The following is a 16,888-nucleotide window of genomic DNA, read 5'->3' as shown; positions in this document are numbered from 1 at the left end:
AGAGGCAGGAGGATCTACTTGAGTTCAAGGCCAGCCTAGTCAACAAAGTGAGTTCCAGGACAGCCAGGGCTAGCTACATAGAGAAACCCTGTCTTAAAAAACAAGACAGTGGCAGGGGAGACAGAGAAAGAGAGAGACAGAGAGAGACAGAGACAGAGACAGAGAAAGAGTCTCACCTAATTAGGGACTCAGTAGATCTTATAGACTGGAGGGCCAGCAAGCCACAGGGATCGACCCTGGCTGCGAAAGGATTGCAGATGTGTGTGAACTCACTGCCTGGCTCCTTTTCAGAATTCCTGTGCTTAAACTGCAGGCACTTTACAGATGAGCCATCCTGCAGACCTGAGGACCAGTGCCCAGTGTTTCAAACTATCCTAAGTCATAGATGATTTTTGTCCATGTTAAAGTTTATTATTTATTTAATTTTTGTGTGTGTGTATGTGTGTGAGTGCGTGTGTGTATATATGTCCCCAGAAGTCAAGAGGGTGTTAGGTAATAGGCGTCACAGATGGTTGTGACCGTCCATGTGGATTCAGGTAACTGAACCTGGGTCCTTTGCTAGGGCAGTAAGTACTCTTACTGAGTCATCTCTCCAGTCCCATCATATGTTTTTTAATGTAAATGTTCAGCAGCCTGTATCAGCAGTGGCTGTAAGGACAATTGAGAAGTAATTAGTGGCCCAGGACACAGAGGGAATGCTCACTAGGTAGGAGTTACAAGTGACTAGTTGATAGGATTCCTAGCCACTCCTCCATGATTGCACATGTGCTGGCAAGACGCTCAGTCACTCCAGGGCCTTATGTCCCACATGATCAGTGCACTGCATGGTCACGTGATTCACATGCAGCGTGATCACACAATCTATGCACATGTGTGGCGTAGCTATGTAAACCCATATGTGCATGTGTGGGGAAATCCATAAAAGCGGATCACACACACGCACACACACACACACACACACACACACACACCCTTCCTGCACAATCTTTCAGTAGGCCTGAGCACCCCCTTGTGTTTCCCTTCCCGTAGTAAACTCTTATAGTGGGTTTTCTTGTGCCTGTGACTTCTCACACAGTGAACAGCACCACATAATAACACTAGTGACATTTTGATACTGAATCCTCCCTGCTTTCTTGTAGAAAGAGTAACTGATTTCCTTTCAAATTAACAATGTTTATCTGTGTAGGATAGGAAAGTTAGCAGAGTTCAGACACCTACAAACAATAAAGTACCAGAAAAATATCCCACAAGAGGTGACATTTCAAACAGTTAAGTACTAAAAAAAATCCTAAGAGCCCAGGATCAAGGTTCCTCAAGAGAAGAAATCCCTGTGACATTTTCTACACTTCTTCCTCCTCCTTTGTTAATATCCTGTGATATTAGTCGACTTCCAGGAAGGTCATCCTTTATAAAAGTCTACCTTTCAGATTAGAATGTCTCCTGAGTTAATGTGAGATTGTATGGTAAATAGTTGCTGAATCAAGCCTAAAATCAGGTCACTGTGTCCCTTGATGATGTGGCTCCCTCTAGTCAGACCCCTCACTCCCTGTGCACCCTCAGAAGGCCTGGTCGTCTTTTGAGCTTCAGGTTAAAGGTCTGAGAGTTAAGCTATATGTTGTGTTTTACCTTCCTACTCTCAGAGTATTCATTTACCCCCTTGATGGGGGAATGTCTTTCTGGATGCTGTGAATGTGTTGTTCTGATTGGTTGAGAAATAAAGCCGTTTGGCCTATGGCAAGGCAGCTTAGAGGCAGGCAGGAAATTCAAAGAGAGAAACAGGAAGAAGGCTAGAGAAGGAGAGATACACCAGCCAGCCACCCAAGGAGCAACATGTAATGGGACACAGGTAAAGCCATGGAACATGTGGCGATACGTAGATGAGTAGTTATGGGCTAACTTAAGATCTAAGAGCTAGCTAGTAAAAAGTTTGGGCCATGGCCATGCAGTTATAATTTATATCAGCCTCTGTGTGTTTGCTTGGGTCTGAGTGGCTGTGGAACTGCCAGGTAAGAGAGATTTATCCTGACAGGGCCAGGCAGGACACAAGAAAGCTTCTAGCTACATCCCCTTTTAGTTTGTTCAGATCAAACTTAGAATTTGCTGCTTAAGGGTTTGCCTCCATTAAAAGCAATAGAAATGCCCAGCCATCTTTGAAAGATTACAACTACAACCCCTAGTGTTCGGCTGGAACCTGCAGCCCACTCCTGCTTGATTCAGAAAGCCCCACTCCTCTCTCTCCAAACCCCACCCTCTCAGAGAATCTCCAACAAAGAAAAGGTATCAAAAAGCCCAGTTCCACATTCTTGGTGGCTGCAGTGCCTCCTTCCCTGAAATTGCTAGTAGCCCAAGACCCCGCCTAAAGCAGTCAACTTTTGGCCACACATGGGCACAAACTCAGTGTGTGGAGGACACTTCATCACCCTCACCTTTTTACTTCGACCCCGTGACTTCTCTGCCCTGATCTCTGGAGTTGGAGGGCTCACCTGGGAATTGCTTTGCTCTAATAACCCTGTTCTTTTTCTTTTTCAGTTCAGCTTGATCTGGCTTACTGTGTCAGCAGAGAAACCTGCTACCTCGCAGGCACTGCTGTGCCAGGCCGTCCCTCTGCTCCCTCAGCCCAGTCTCAGTGCCTGAGTGGCCTGGCCAGAGCTGCTGCTCCTGCAGCAAGTGGTGGCACTAGTTCAAGGCTTCTGAGAGGGTGAAGGTATTGCCCAGCTGACAGTGGTTCAGGCCGTAACCATACGGCTTCTCAAACCCAGAGCCCAGGGAACTGTCCAGTGGGGGGGGGGCTGGCCCTTAGTGGTCATCAAAGCTCAAGCGGTGCTGCTGGCCCTAGTTGGAGCTGAACAGTGTAGGAAGCAGCCTCAGTGTGGGGGCAGAGCCAGAGAGCCTCCTGGGTCATCGAGGACACGTTTGCCAAAGGCCGGCCCCTTGCATGCTAAAATACTAGCCAGTTCCTCATGAACGACCATGGCCTGGAGGAGCCTAGCCTGTGTGTGCTCCAGCAGCTGCAGGGGGGCCCCAGCAGGCCACCCTGTCAGCGGGTGGAGGAGCAGCTGCTGTGACCAGGAGACTCCAAGACTCAGAAGGGACCCCCAGACCCAAGGATTTTTTTTTTTGAGAAAATATATACTTTAATTTAAAAAGTAGCTTTCAACCTATTTTTGAAAATGGAAGAAGTAGCTTTCACAAGTTGCAGCTGAACAATATGAAAACAGCACATGTATTTTGGGAGAGTATTGGCAAATACAACAGAATCTGAAAGGACTTGAATCAGTTCCCTAGAGACTCATGACACTGATTAATGCAACCTGGCTAAGATGGACAGAGTCTGCAAAATTAATGTTACTTTTGTTTCTATAAAAAATATTACCCAGCCAGGCATGGTGGCACATGCCTTTAATCCCAGCACTCAGGAGACAGAGGCAGGTGGATCTTTGTGAGTTCGAGGCCAGCCTGGGCTACCAAGCAAGTTCCAGGTCAGCCAGGGATACACAGAGAAACCCAGTCTCAAAAATAAATAAATAAATAAATAAATAAATAAATAAATAAATAAATAAATAAATAATAAAATAAAATAAAAAATATTGCCCCCCCCAATCTACCCCTCCTCCCAGCACCCATCTTCTTTAGTCTTGAAAGAAGCATAAAGCAGCTAGAAAGTACTGTAAGGCACCACACACACACACCTTTTTACAAACATCTATGGGGTGAGCTGCCTCCCTAATTCTCCCCTGCAGACATCTGAGAACTAGCTAAGAGGCACAGCGTCATTTCCTACCACAGAGATAGTAAACCTTTGTGGAGAAGAGTGTAAGATGTAGGCGGGCTCAGCTACTGGCACACCTGGATGCCAAGCCCTTCCTATTTGTGACAGGAGATGGGGTTTATCTTTGAAAGATTTCATATATATATATTATATAATATGTAAATCTGTTTTTTTTAACAAAAGGATTTAATTTTCACATTAAGACCTTAGATAAATGTGCCTCAGACTATCAGCAGTGCTTATCTCTATGCAGATTGACTCCTTTGTCCAGCTGTAAGTGATGGCACATACACACTCATGTTCCCAGCACTCAGGAAGCTGAGGCAAGATGGTTTTGAGTTCACGGTTAGGCTATGTGTTGAGAAGCCATCTCAGCAAAACCAGTACTGCATTCCTTTTTCTTGGGCTGTGTCCTTTTCCATTTTTCTGAGTGAGAATTATGGGTGTGGTAATGAGAACTTGGGGTGGGGGTCACAGAGTTGTCAGCAAAGGTTAAGTTCCTGGACAAGGTTGTCCCCTCTTTGTCAGATGGCCCAAATAGCTCCAGCTTCATAGGAGAAGTCTTGGACACCCTCATGAGGACAGAGAAAAGGGAAGGGAAATATCTGCCTTTGCTTTCTCCTGGGCCAGCCAAGGAAAGGCACTTTTTGGGGTGATCCTGGTGGCCCACCCTTCCCCATCATTGTTGTTGGCTACATACATCATCTCCTCCTGCCTACTTTGTCCACCCTGGGAGAAGAATTGAATGTCTCATGCTCTCTTCTCCATGGAGTCTTTGGAGGGAGTGGTAGCCTGGCTGTCACAGGGAGGTGTTGAGGGCATGGGAGAGCTCTGAGGTGGGGCAGAGGGTAGGGTGTTGGTTTTTAGTGGCGCTCTTACCCTGCGAGGAACAGTCACGAAACACAACAGAATCCACTAACAAGAGTTTTATTAAGATGAGGAGAGAGAGGCAGGCAGGCGTGGCGGCAGCCGGCAGCCGGCAGCCAAAACACAGTTGCCATAAAGACCAGAAACTGGGCTATTACCCGCCAAAGAGTTAGTGAAAACAAGCTCTTAATCAAGAACTTGGAACAGGGATGCCTTTAATCCCAACATCGGGGAAGGAGTCATCTCCGTGGGACGGAACCAGAACGGATCTGAACACTCTGTCTGAGACCAACCAGGGCCCAGCTGCTGATCCTGCGAAACCCAGCAACTTGGAGGTGTTGGTGAGACTACCCTGCTCAGCTGAAATCCATCTGGGAGAGGATTCAGAATCCTACAGTTTGAAGTCTGAGGAAACAAGATCAGCTGGGGAGTTGACAATGAACAAAACGTGACCTGAGAACACAGAAGAAGAGGCCACCCATCCACCGAACCAGATCACCAGAATCCTAAGTATACACTTCACCAACTGAGAGTAAGCTCCCATCTCCAGACTGACAGATCAGGTCCCTAGCCCCTAGGCCCTACCCATTGGAGTCTCAAAGACCAGACAGCTACCTTTCCCTGCTTCCCCACCAAAAAATAAATAAATAAAAAATAAAAAAACCAAAAATACTAACCCCTACGAACCTAACAACCACTGAAACCATAAGCATACCCTGCACCAACTGGGAACAACTGCTCCCAAAGACAGAACCCATTAATACTGATTTGACTAAGCTGCTCCCAAAGAAACAGAGCCCAACAGCACCAATTTAACCAAGAACTCCTAGTGAACCAAGTCTAAAAATTAGAACAAGAGAGGCACCTTCAGACACAGACACTGCCTGCACCGAGCAGAGGAAGAAACGAGTAGACGCCAGTGCAAAAATACAGGCAACAACATAAAGACCTATATTACAACATCAGAACCTAGTGATTCTACACCTGCAAGACCTGAACATACCAAGACAGAAGAAACAGAAGAAATCAATCCTAAAAATGACTTTAAGAAGATGATAGAGGCCCTTAGAGAAGAAATAAAAAATTCCCTTAAAGAGGAAATAAAATTCCCTTAAAGAGGAAATGAAAAACACCATTAAAGAAGAAATAAAAAATTCCCTTAAAGAAATGGAAGAAAAAAACAAACAAAAAATTGGAAGAAATCAAAGAAAGCCAAGGAAAAGTAATTAAACAGATGAAGGAAACAATTCAAGATCTGGACGTTGAAATTGAGACAGTAAAGAAAACACAAACTGAGGGAATGCTGGAAAAAGAAATCCTGACTAAACAAACAGGAACTACAGAAACAAGCATAACCAACTGAATGAAAGAGATGGAACAGAGAATCTCTGACACTGAAAACACAATAGAGAAAATAGGTTTGTCAGTCAAAGAAAACACTAAAAACAAAAAAGTCGTAACACAAAACCTCCAAGAAATTTGGGATACCATGAAAAGACCAAACCTAAGAATAAGAATAGAAGAAGAGAGAAGGAGAAGAATACCAACTCAAAGGCACAGAAAATATATTCAACAAAATCATAGAAGAAAACTTTCCTAACCTAAAGAAAGAAATACCTATGAAGATACAAGAAGCTTACAGAACACCAAATAGGCTGGATCCAAAAAAAAGTCCCCTTGCCACATAATAATCAAAACACTATACACACAGAACAAAGAAAAAATATTAAGAGCTGCAAAGGAAAAAGACCAAGTAACATATAAAGGCAAACCCATCAGAATAACACCAGACTTCTCAATAGAGACTATGAAAGCTAGAAGGTCCTGGACTATGCAGGACTAACTATGCAGATAGTAAGAGACCACCGATGCCAACCCAGACTATTATACCCAGCAAAACTCTCAATCATCATAGACGGAGTAAACAAAATATTCCATGATAAAACCAGATTTAATCAATACCTGTCCACAAACCCAGCCCTACAGAAAGCACTAGAAGGGAAAATCCAACCCAAAGAAGCTAAACACACCCATGAAAACTCAGGCAATAGATAATCCCACACCAACATACACCAAAGAAGGACAACACAACACAACCACAAAAAATAACAGGAATTAACAATCACTGGTCATTAATATCCATCAATATCAATGGTCTCAACTCACCTATAAAAAGACACAGACTAACAGAATGGATAAGAAAACAGGATCCATCCATCTGCTGCATACAAGAAACACACCTTAACTTCAAAGACAGACACTACCTCAGAGTAAAGGGCTGGGAAAAGGCTTTCCAAACAAATGGACCTAAGAAACAAGCTGGTGTAACTATCCTATTATCTAATAAAATAGACTTCAAACTAAAATCAATCAAAAGATATCAGGATGGACATTACATATTTATCACAGGAAAAATCCACCAAGATGAAGTCTCAATTCTGAACATTTATGCCCAAATACAAAAACACCCACATTTATAAAAGAAACATTACTAAAACTTAAAATGCACATCAAACCCCACACATTAGTAGTGGGATATTTCAACACACCACTCTCACCAAAAGACAGATCTATCAGACTGAAACTTAACAAAGAAATAAAGGACCTAACAGATGTTATGACTCAAATGGACCTAATAGATATCTACAGAACATTCCATCCCAAAACAAAAGAATATACATTCTTCTCAGTACCCCATGGAACCTTCTCAAAAATTGACCACATGCTTGGTCACAAAACAAATCTCAACAGATACAAAAAAATTGGAATAACATCCTGTATCTTATCGGACCACCATGCCTTAAAGTTAGACCTCAACAACAACAAAAATTATAGAAAGCCTACAATCTCATGGAAACTGAATAATGCCCACCTGAAACATCAATGGGTTAAGGAAGAAATAAAGAAATTAAAGATTTCCTAGAATTCAATGAAAATGAAAGTACAACATACCCAAACTTATGGGACACTATGAAAGCAGTGTTAAGAGGAAAATTCATAGCTCTAAATGCACACATAAAGAAGATAGAGCAATCCCATACCAATGAATAGCACAACTGAAGGCTCTAGAACAAAAAGAAACAAACTCACCCAGGAGAAATAGACGCCAGGAAATAATCAAATTGAGGGCTGAGATCAACAAAATAGAAACCAAGAGAACAAGACAAAAAATTAATGAAACAAAGAGTTGGTTCTTTGAAAAAAACAAGATAGACAAACCCCTAGCCAAATTAACCAAAAGGCAAAGAGAGAGCACCCAAAGTAACAAAATCAGAAATGAAAAGGGAGACATAACAACAGACAATGAAGAAATCCAGAGAATCATCAGATCATACTTCAAAACCCTGTACTCCACAAAAACGGAAAATCTGGAAGAAATGGACATTTTTTTGGATAGATACCACATACCAAAATTAAATAAAGACCAGATAAATCATTTAAATAGACCAATAACCCCTAAAGAAATAGAAACAGTCATCACAAGTCTCCCAACCAAAAAAAGCCCAGGGCCAGATGGTTTCAGTGTGGAATTCTACCAGACTTTCAAAGAAGAACTAGTACCAATACTCTTCAAATTGTTTCACACAATAGAAACAGAAGGAACACTACCAAACTCTTTTTATGAGGCTACAATTACCCTGATACCCAAACCACACAAAGATGCAACAAAGAAAGAGAACTACAGACCAGGCTCCCTCATGAACATTAATGCAAAAATACTCAACAAAATATGGCAAACCGAATCCAAGAATACATCAAAACAATCATTCATCACGACCAAGTAGGATTCATCCCAGGGATGCAAGGGTGGTTCAACATACAAAAATCTGTCGATGTAATACACCATATAAACAAACTGAAAGAAAAAAACCCACATGATCATCTCATTAGATGCTGAAAAAGCCTTTGACAAAATCCAACACCCCTTCATGATAAAGGTCTTAGAGAGATCAGTTATACAAGGAACATTCCTAAACATAATAAAGGCAATTTACAGCAAGCCAACAGCCAACACCAAATTAAATGGAGAGAAACTCAAAGCGATACCACTAAAATCAGGAACAAGACAAGGCTGTCCACTCTCCCCATATTTATTCAATATAGTACTAGAAGTTCTAGCTAGAGCAATAAGACAACAAAAGGAGATCAAAGGGATACAAATTGGAAAAGAAGTCAAACTCACTATTTGCAGATGATATGATAGTATACATAAGTGACCCCAATGTCAGCAATGTCAGAAATTAGGAAAAGTTGCAGAAAATCAGGAAAAGTTTGTTTTGAACAAACATCAATTAGCTCTGTCAGAGAAGACTGCAAACATCAGTTAGCTGGAACCTTCTAAAACCTTGTTTACAAAATTATAAATCCTAAAATGCAATTTGTCTCTAAAAGTTTAACTTCAAAATTATAAAAAAAAATTTTTGTCCCTGCCTAATGCTTGCTTCTTACTATAAAAAGGGGCTTGAATCCTCCCTCCTTCCCCCCCCCCATTTGCCATAGTTTCAGAAGCCCGAACTCTGGCTTGGTCCTAGTTAACTGGTAAGCTCCTCTCTCCCCAGCACCCTGTAGCTAGAGTTTTCCTGCCTGGCCCACAGTCAGGACAAATCTGTCACCTGCCAGTCCCACAGTGGCTCAGACCCAACCAAGTAAACACAGAGACTTATATTGCTTACAAATTGTATGGCTGTGGCAGGCTTCTTGCTAACTGTTCTTATATCTTACATTAATCCATTTCTATAAATCTATACCTTGCCACGTGGCTCATGGCTTACTAGCATCTTCACATGCTGCTTGTCATGGCGGCAGCTGGCAGTGTCTCCCTCTGCCTTCCTGTTTTCTCAATTCTCCTCTCTGTTAGTTCCACCTATACTTCCTGCCTGGCCACTGGCCAATCAGTGTTTTATTTATTGACCAATCAGAGCAATTTGACATACAGACCATCCCACAGCAGCCCCCCTCCTCCCTGGGATGATTTTTTTTTCTGAAATAAAGTTTGCTTCTAGTTTCATAGACTTTGATAGTCTGGCCCCCATTTTTTGCACACTCTTGGACCTAGCATCACTAAGACTGTCTTCCTCCTGTATATACATGTCTACAGGACTCGCCCAGCCTCCTCCAGGATCATTTCCCACTTGTCCAGTGTCTCCAGGAGTTCTGTCTGTGTCTCTTCCATCTTCTCCCTGGCTGGGTCTCCTGTGCCTGCAATCTACCCTGCTTCTCTGTGACTTTACCCCCCCTGAATTGCCTGAGCCAAGGAGCTCTGGTTGCAGCTTGGGCAGCCAGGGACAAGCTGGGGTGGGCTGCTGTAATCAGAACGCACAGGGAATCACGCCAAACCCAGTGGCTCAAGAGCCTACTCAGTGGGTGCTGAGGTGCGCTGGACAGACTTGGCCCCAACTGTCAGTCAGCAGTGGCCTTGGTCAGGTCTGCCCTGCCCCCAGTGCCGCTGGGCAGCACAAGCAAGCAGTACTCCAGCGACCTGTGCATCTGGAAGGAGGGTGGGCTGACCTGGAAGTCACACAGCAAGGAGGTTGAGCAGGTGTACTTGCTCTACTCAGCAGGCTTTGTGGAGTCGATGTACTCAACTGGGACGCTCACTGTTAACATACAGCCCAACACCGCCTCACCTGCCAGGAACCTGACTGTGCATTAAAGCTTTTCAGGGACTTCTGCAGGGTCGATATTTGGAAAAAAATGAGAACTGGCGCTAATGATGTGGGACATTGGTGCTGAGCCTGGTCAGGTGCAGCGCTTCAGCCTAGAGCAGGGTGGCCTATCTGTAGAGGCAACACCCCAACTGGACATCCATAGGACATCAGTAGGAAGGCCACAGACTTCCAGTGTAAGCTGGAGAGTGGGCAGAGTGGCCAGGACCCACATGTGCTGTCTGCCCGATGTCCTTCTTGACACTGACTCTGTCATTCGAGGCTTCATCCAGGATGTCACCCATGTGCCAGAGCAGCAAGTGTTGGTCATCCACCTTCATGTGAGCCGGCAGGAGAGCAGGATCTTCCAGCCAGCTCCTGAGGGCAGTGGCCACTGGATGGGCCATGTCACAACACTGATGGAGTGTGGTGTACAGACACATGGGGAAGTCTCTTCACTGGACATGTGCACTTCAGGAAGTACAGCTGGGTGTGCCCCACACTTTAGTGACTTTCAAAGGATGTACAGGAATGCAGAGGAGAGGGGCATAAATCCCTGTGAGATTAATATGGAGTGACTTTCAGGGCAATGTGGTACTGTTCTCCTTCAAATATGCCATGGTTCATGGCCTTAGATGCTCAAATCTAGATAGAAGCAGCAGGGTGGTGGCATGGGCCCAGCCTGTTGCTCTAACTGGGAAGGTACATGCTGCTCTGACCCCATTAAGTCCCAGCAAAGCACACTATGACCCATTGGAAATGCTATAAAATGCAAACTCAGTTTTTTTTTTTTTTTTTTTTTTTTGTAAAAAAGAAATGTCCATAAGAAACAACAACAACAAGACAGAGTTTTAAAGTTTACTTCTTGAAGCAGACCGTTGGGAACATTGGGATGATCCATGCAGTGGCCAATAGTCAAGACAAGCTGGGATTTAAGGATGGATCAGTCCTGAAACAGTTTCTTTCTGAAATGGAGCTGAAATGGAGAACATACCCCTGAAGACAGAGTGCTTTGGAAAGAAAGAGGCCATTCAGGCAGCCCATGATGTCATGGCCCAGGAGGTCTAGTGTTGGATAGATGACAAAGTGAATTTTCATTTTATTCTGTTCAACAGTGTGGACAGCCACCTCTATAGACTTGATGGGTGAATGTCCTTTCCAGTGAACCATAGAGCCAGTTCAGAGAACTCTGCTGCAGGACGCTGCCAAGGTCTGCAGAGATCCACTGAGTTCTAAGTGGCTCTGTGCAGCACAGCCTAAGTCCTGGGGGAAACACCAGCCATTCCCCTCCCACAGGGCAGGCCGTGTAGCCTTACCTTCAGTCTGCAGCTCTAGCACTTTGGAGCACAGCTGCCATCTTGCTTTTCTGCACCCTATCCCCTCCACCTCATCCAGGCCACCAAGGAGCTCAGTGTCACGCCATAACAGTGTGTGCTGCTGCTGCTTCTTTCTTCTCCTTCTTCTTCTCCTTCTTCTTCTCCTTCTTCTTCTCCTCCTTCTTCTCCTCCTTCTTCTTCTCCTCCTCTTCCTCCTCCTCCTTCTTTTTTTAAAGATTTACTTATTATGTATACGGTGTTCTGCCTGCATGTGTCCCTGCACTCCACAGAGGGCACCAGGTCTTACTATAGATGGTTATGAATCACCATGTGGTTGCTGGGAATTGAACTTGGGTCCTCTGGAAGAGCAGTCAGTGCTCTTAACCACTGAGCCATCTCTCCAGCCCCAGTGTATGCTTCTTAAGCACAGCATTTCCCTACTGTGTCCTGTACCTTACTATCTGTAAGTTAAGGCTTTGGGTGTAGTTTGTCTGTCCTTAAAAAGAATAATAAAGCTTTTCTGCTGAGAAAGTCTGATGAGACACAGGCCTATTGGTATAATGCAGCCACTGATCATGAACTTAAAATTTGGGAGGCAAAGGCAAAATCCTGAGTTCAAGCCCAGCTTGTGCTATATACTAAGACCTCATTACAAACCAAAACAGAACAAAACAAAGAAAATCCTTTAAATCTTGTTCATGTTCTATCGAGGGCATTGGATCCTCTGGGAATGGACTTGCGAACACTGAGCTGCCTTGTGAGTGCTAAGAATCAAACCAGGTCTTCTGGAAGAACAGCCAGTGAATGCCCAGCCATCTGGTAGGTTTTAAAAATTACAGCCCTGGCACTGTAATTTTTAAAACCTACCCAGGTGGCTGTAAAACATGGAGAACATTACTACTATAGAGTTTCAGAATCAGAAACAAATAATTGGCATAAGACTCTGGTAAGTCTCCCCACTGTTTTGTTTAGTTTGGGTGGGATAGTGCTGTCGATGGAAAGAGAGACAGTCACACGCGAGAGAAGCAGTTTGCCCGGCCAGATGCTGGAGGATGACAGGGTGGAGGAGGAGGCAGCTTCCTATTCTCTGTAGTTTCCTGTACTTCTGTGGAAACACATTTACAATATTGTTTTGATGGCTTAGCTCTTTCTATACCCAGACAGCAAATACTTATTTCTTTATTGACACAAAATAGATTACATTGCTTGTCAAAATTATTTCCTAGTGTGGAAACTCATCCTGGGTTATTTTTCTGATTCTTAGCACTTTGCAAGTCTGTACACTGGGTCACTGAGAAGCAACTGAAGGCCACATTGTATCCCTTGTACACAGAACATAACAGGTGCACTGTGAGCGGCCTCCAGCCCACGCAGCCTCAGCTAAGGCAGTGTAGATCACTGTCTGCTGTGGGAGCTAAGGCAGTGTAGACCACTGTCTGCTGTGGGAGCTAAGGCAGTCTAGACCACTGTCTGCTGTGGGAGCTAAGGCAGTCTAGACCACTGTCTACTGTGGGAGCTAAGGCAGTCTAGACCACTGTCTGCTGTGGGAGCTAAGGCAGTCTAGACCACTGTCTGCTGTGGGAGCTAAGGCAGTGGAGATCACTGTCTGCTGTGGGAGCTAAGGCAGTCTAGACCACTGTCTGCTGTGGGAGCTAAGGCAGTCTAGACCACTGTCTGCTGTGGGAGCTAAGGCAATGTAGACCACTGTCTGCTGTGGGAGCTAAGGCAGTCTAGACCACTGTCTGCTGTGGGAGCTAAGGCAATGTAGATCAGTCCAACACACAGCTAATTCCCAAGGGGCCCAGACTAGAGAGGCTACCTGAACTGTGGCCTGCTTAAAGGTGTGTTCATGTTTCCTGATTTAACTGGGTCAGTTTGGTGGTTTTTTTTTTCCATTTGGCATCAGGGCAGGGCCTGCTTCAATGTGCCGGCAATCCCCAGCTCTTGCATGATTTGAGTGACAAGGACAGGTGTTCACGAACCCCCAGGGACTATTATTTAATTTTGTTCCTCCCCCAGCCTCATGGTTTATAGATGAGTAGCTCTGTGCCTGTGTTCTATTTTTAACTGCACATGCTCTGTTCAGCTGGAATCATGTTCTTTAGACACTGCATTATGCAAACTGGCTCTGAAGTTTGGCAGGAGCGCTAAACTAAACTGTGGCAATTCCTATCCACCGTCATCAAACCCCACAGTGAAGTCGATAGCATGCTTGCTTGCTGCAAGACAGACCTTTGGCAGTGTTAACCAGCTGTGCAGCCTGGTGAGAAAGCATGGCTGGCCATTTCAAAGTGCCTCTCGGCTCCACTCCCCACTAATCCCAGAATGAGTCCTCTGGGCTTTGACAAGACATTAAAAAAGCCCTGGTGAAGAAGATTAAACACAAAAAAGTCATAATGAGGCACGAACAGTGCGCTGCTCACTCTGCAGCTAATCTCCATCCAAAAATGGCTTAGACTGAAGGAGGCTTCCCTGAGTTGGTGTCCTGTACAGCCAGTCACTAACTAAAATTACATACTTTGCATGTGCCTTCATGGGGTCCTGGGATTTTTCCTTGGCATGGTAATGGAGCAGTGACCACCAACAATTCCCAGAGCAGTAGTTCTTTTTCCAGTGCCTCCTGGAGAGCAGCCTCTGGTTTATTTAAGAAGATCTACAGAAGGAGCAGGATGAGAAGTCTCTGTGGGGCAGGTGAACATCTAGCAGGGTTCTTTGGTGGAAGAAAGAGGAGGGAACTTTTGATACCACTTAAGGTTCTTGAAGCTGAGTATGGTGGGTGACATGTGCCTGTAATGTAGATCTCAGGAAGCTGAGGATTTGGAGCTAGCCCAGACTACATAGTGAATCTGAAGCTAGCCTGAGCTGTATATTACAGGGTCTTGTCTGAAGGAAAAGAGTTATTCTGCTTGAGCAGGAAGGACTCTTGAAGAGGTAAGTTCCCCGAGAGCCAGCTGTTTCCCCAGCAGAGCAGTGGCTCAGAGGTGGGAGGTGACCCACTGGGCCCGGTTCCCGGTGACTGTGAGCCACCTGACGTGGATGCTGGGTGTGACTGGGCCCTCTGCAAGACTAGTACAAGCTCTTAAACCTTAAAAAAAATTGTAAGTGTGTGTGAGTGTGTGTGAGTGTGTGTGTGTGTGTGTGTGTGTGTGTGTGTGTGTGTGCGGTCTGCATGTACGTATGTGCATCACAGATTCTGCAGAGGTCAGAAAAGGGTCCCCTGTAACTGGAGTAGCAGATGGTTGTGAGTCATCCATGTGGATACTGGGAACTGAACCCAGGTCCTCTGTAAGAGCAACAAATGTTCTTAGCCACTGATTCATCTCTCCAGGTCCTGTAATAAAGTTTTCTATACTCTGATAATAGGTTTCTCCACTGACATAGTAAGCCAGATCAAGCGGAATTGAAAAAGTAAAAGACCAGATTCATTCTGAGCACAGCAACTCACCAGTGACTCCTCCAGCCCCCAGAAATTGAGGCTGGGGAAGGGGCAGGAAAAAATTGCATGACCAATCTAAAAGAGGGAGCTTAAATATCCTGTAGGCACAGGGTGATGATGGGTCCTCCACAAGCTGGGTTTGTGCTCAGTTATAACGCTGTAGGTGGGAGGTGGGCTGCTGACAGCTTCAGAGGAGGAGCCCTGCAACCCCAGGATTCACAGCTGGACTTGTGGAGGGTCTTGTTCTGTTTTGATTGTGAGAGGGCAGGGTTTGGAGAAGCAGGAATGGGGCTTCCTAGAGTGAGCTGGAGGTTCCAGCTGAACATCCTGACCTTTTTGGTTATATGGACACTGGTTCAAATTTGGCTATTTCCTGTTGTCATGGGACAATGGGGAGAGGGAATAGGTAGTTGGTGGGCTTGTGCTCAGCAGGAGGTATGGGTGAAGAAAGTTCCAGTTAACCGCCATCTGAGACTTCAGGAATCTGTTCTGGGAGGAAGTGGAGAAGGCAAGTTGCTGGAAGAAAAAAATAGAGAGTATTACCACCAGCCCTATGAACAGGGCTAGCCATAGGAAGAGTGAGGACGGCCAGAGAGAATGGAACGGAGATATGCCCTGGTTGTATTGATGAAGTTCTTCAGACAGTTTGTGGAGTGACTCCATATGAGTTTCCACCAGGCCAGATTTCTTAGTACAGTAGCAACACTCTTTCCCCAGGAATATGCAGGTGTCTGTAAAACAGCTGGAATAGATTTACACCTTGCTATGGCTTTGGGTTAAAAGGCATGAACATTTTTCCTATGTCTAGAGAGCCTGGTTTTAGCCCAATGAAACACACCTTTAAGTCTAAACTTAGAAGACAACCAGAGGAAATTTAAAATCTTGAGCTTGTGACTGAATAGTAAATAGTCAGTGCTCTGTCAGTTCCTCAGAACTCCATTTATCAATGCTGAAACTCTGAACCTCTGAAATCCTAGTGGAACAATAGCATACCAAAGGGACAGAAGTCGGAAACATCTTTACACACCTTAAATAATTTCCTGTGTTCCTTCAGTGGGAAACTACATCTGAAACCTATTTATCCTTTGCTGCTGTGAACAAGGCAGACCTGTCTGTATTTTTAATAAGAAACTCAACTAATGAACTACCAAAGTGGTTGTAGCCTTGGGGTCAGGGAGAGAGAGCTTAAACTGGCAAAGCAGTCAGTACCCTAGTCATCGAATGCCGTCAGATCTGAGAAGGATGGATTTCACCTGAGTAAGCAGAAGTGAGACAGCCTCTATGTCTATTAAAAACAACAGGGCTCACTGGCCACCTAGACAGCGACCCCAGGTTCCTCCGTGGTCACTGGGCACAGAGGTCCCAGGGCAGCGTCAGCCTTCAGCTGTCAGGCCCACGGAATCTGACAGACTTTCCTGTGGAGTAGGAACTTGAGGGACGGGCCTACCTTGTCCAGACAAATTAGGGCAAACAATTCCCCAATATCCTGCTTGTTCATAGTGTGGACAGGGTCTTGGCAGAATTGAGGTGAAAGGTTAAGTTTAGCCTTAAGAAATAACAATATCTGAATTGAAGCTCTTTTAATATCAAAATAAGACTCTTAACTTATAAGCACAGTCCACAAAGAGATCTTTCCTGATCCTTTTTTAGTACACAACAGTTTTCTGTATGACTAAGTTTACCAAACTAGCTTCAGCTTAACAATGTTAGTAAAAGCAAGGAGGTTAGACATACATTCATAAATAGGTCTTTGTTAACCTGAATAGACCTTAGATGGAGAGACCCTTTGCCAGGTGCTTAGGTCACTGTCTTGTGTCATAAGATAGAAATACTTCAGTCTCTGGTGCTCAGCTGT

At 44.6% G+C, this 16,888-nt stretch overlaps 1 pseudogene; it reads left to right on the top strand.

Moving 5' to 3' along the window:
• Positions 1-508: 508 nt before the first annotated feature.
• LOC114699370 lies at positions 509-10,859 on the top strand (annotated as a pseudogene).
• The last annotated feature ends 6,029 nt before the right edge of the window (positions 10,860-16,888 follow it).

The sequence above is a fragment of the Peromyscus leucopus genome, chromosome 14 (genome assembly GCF_004664715.2).
Source record: "Peromyscus leucopus breed LL Stock chromosome 14, UCI_PerLeu_2.1, whole genome shotgun sequence".
Taxonomy (NCBI): domain Eukaryota; kingdom Metazoa; phylum Chordata; class Mammalia; order Rodentia; family Cricetidae; genus Peromyscus; species Peromyscus leucopus.
The sequence above is the reverse complement of the archived record's forward strand: the minus strand, read 5'-3'. Positions and strand labels throughout refer to the sequence as shown.